General features: G+C 45.0%; 1 long non-coding RNA gene across 1 annotated transcript in view; it reads right to left on the bottom strand.

Moving 5' to 3' along the window:
* Positions 1–99: 99 nt before the first annotated feature.
* The window catches only part of LOC127750483 (uncharacterized), an 8,448-nt gene continuing 5,986 nt past the window's right edge, over positions 100–2,561 (bottom strand). Inside the window, exon 2 of the long non-coding RNA XR_008011705.1 lies at positions 100–1,043. This is a non-coding gene — a long non-coding RNA (uncharacterized LOC127750483). The remainder of the gene's footprint in view (positions 1,044–2,561) is intronic.

The following is a 2,561-nucleotide window of genomic DNA, read 5'->3' as shown; positions in this document are numbered from 1 at the left end:
AGATTGTGAATGTAAGAAAAGGGTATAGTTATGTGTTTCTGTTTTCTGTCCTCAGGAGATGTATACAGACGGTGTTATACATATGAACGTGGCATCATCCCAATTAACATTAAATCTATTTCATTTTTCACATTTAAGATCCATAAATATGTTTGATGGTACGAATTTACCACTTTCAGAGTTTTTAGAAAAAGTAAAAAAAGTGATAATGCAAGTATTAGAAAATCATAATATGATCATATTTGAAAGTATAATCTTAAATGACAAAAATATTGTATGGTTCTGTTCTAAATATGATTTGATTTCTGGTATCATTAATAATAAATTAGAAAGATATAATCATAGTTTGCGATTAAATCAATTGCTTGTCACGCTCTGCGGTATTCGAAAGCGTATCAACAATCATTCCCGTTCCAACCAAATCAGGCTCCATCAGCTTAAGGATTTTAACATCTCAACATGTTGACATCAAATTTTGCATTATATTTGATAGTGTGATTATGGTTTTACATTTTAATGTCGTTTTGTTCTCTAATGCCGACAAAATTATCCGGCATCGCTAAAACGTCCGACAGCGTCGTGGTTTATGGTTTTATTGAACCAGGGCCATAGTTCCAAATACAACGAAAACTGCATGTGTTGATATGTTAAGATGTTAAGATTCTTAGGATGATAGAGCCTCAATTTATGGGACCAGACACGGTGCATCTTTGCTCACAGCACCCGTTGGTCATGTCGTACTCGAAAACCGTGACATATTTGTCAGTTTCCCTTGTTATCAGTATCAGATTAACACCCTGAAACAATCTAAGGCATCCGACACCGCAATGTGCACATCTCAGGATTGTAACAGCAAGTTAATATTTTCGGATAGCCAATCAAAGAATGCTGTTTTGACTAATTAACTAGCTAGTTGCTAGTACGGGGTTGTTGCAGCAAGACCTCATCCGTTTCTTTAGACATAATAATTACCCCCCACCCCCACCCCACTTCGGTCTTGGGAAAGAGAAGCGACCAGCACATTTGGGACAGTGCAGCCGGACCTGAAAATAAAGTAATAAACAATATTAGGTAAACATAGACACACGGCACAGAATGAGAAGTTATTAGAAGCTACGAGACTACGAGACTTGCTCAGCTGACTTAAACTGATCGGAACCGGCTGCTGTTCAGTTAGTATAAATTTCAGGACCAGCTCAGTTCACGATCACATTGAATCAATGTACTATAGGTGCCCCCACAATGAACAGGAGCCATGGGCCACGAGCCATAAGCCTCAGACCATCTTTCCTCCTAAAAACGCTCAAATTCACGAAGTTTTTTACGCGAATATCAAAAGTAAATTAGCCAACTAAGTCCGAATGTGTAAGGCCAAAAGAGAAAGGCCCTAGGTACCGCAAGGGAGAGCCGTTGGTATGGCCCATGGCTCATGGCTCACGGCCCCCGGTCATTGTGGGGGCACCTTATGTGTTGCAAAAGAATCCGACCCGCCCGAGTCGCTACCCCGCGCTCCGGGCGCGGCAGACAGGCGGACGCAGGCTGGCCAGGGCTGCCCCGTTGCCCCTGTGCTCGGGGGTGCGTCCTTTTCAGCTAACTTCCATCACGTCCATCACGTTGATCGCGTCGGTCGTGTCGATCGAAGTGATAGAAGTCGGTTGAAATTCACGTTGTTTTTCGTTGAAAATGCAGTAAAAACAGATAATGTTGATCGGCAAGTGATGTGCGTTCAAACATGATAATACATTTTGCCCGAAAACTGTTTTTGAACGAGTTCCAGGACAGAGACTAAGCTTTCATCTGCACAGCGCAAACGGCGCGAGGCAGCAGCGATTCAAATGGGAACGAAGACTATATCTTCTTTTAAGCCATTTTACGATTGAAAGTGGCAGAATACGGGAGTGTTAGACTAAAAACTATTCATAGTAACGTTAGAGTGTTTTAAATGCATTTGCACCGCGAAACAACGTGAATTTCAACCGACTTCCATCACGTCGATCGACGCGATCGACGTGATGGACGTGATGGAAGTTAGCTGAAAAGGGACGCACCCCGGGGCTGCGGTGCGGGGGCGCGCGGGGAGGGGGGCAGCAGGGACGGCGGGCTGCTGGGGCTGGGCTAGCGGCTAGGGCCACTAGGCTGGGCCGGCGGATTCGCAGCCCGAGCAGCGAGGGCCGGCGGGGGCCTCGAGGACTCGCGCCGAGGGCACACCCACCCGACAAGATTTCCAGTGCGGTGAGTTTTAAAAAACTTGAATACTTAGCAAAGCTTCTAATTTGAACTTGATGTCTGCCTGTCATATTACTTACCTCGACAAGCTTCACATTAATTTACAAACAAATAGTTTCTTTCTCATCACTCGCTGGACGCCAAGCAGCCGACGGCGCTGCGGTTGGCTATTCGCAGTTCTGACTGCTAATAACGCTGGCCAAGAAACTATTTGTTTGTAAATGAGAAGCTTGTCGAGGTAGGTAATATGACTACTGCACAGCGCACTTCAAACCTTTGGGCCTGGAAAGAAGGGGAGGCATAAGGGGGGGGGGGGGTAGCCCATTCCATATTGG

Source organism: Frankliniella occidentalis, unplaced genomic scaffold (assembly GCF_000697945.3).
Source record: "Frankliniella occidentalis isolate FOCC.00 unplaced genomic scaffold, Focc_3.1 Scaffold195, whole genome shotgun sequence".
Lineage (NCBI taxonomy): Eukaryota > Metazoa > Arthropoda > Insecta > Thysanoptera > Thripidae > Frankliniella > Frankliniella occidentalis.
The sequence above is the reverse complement of the archived record's forward strand: the minus strand, read 5'-3'. Positions and strand labels throughout refer to the sequence as shown.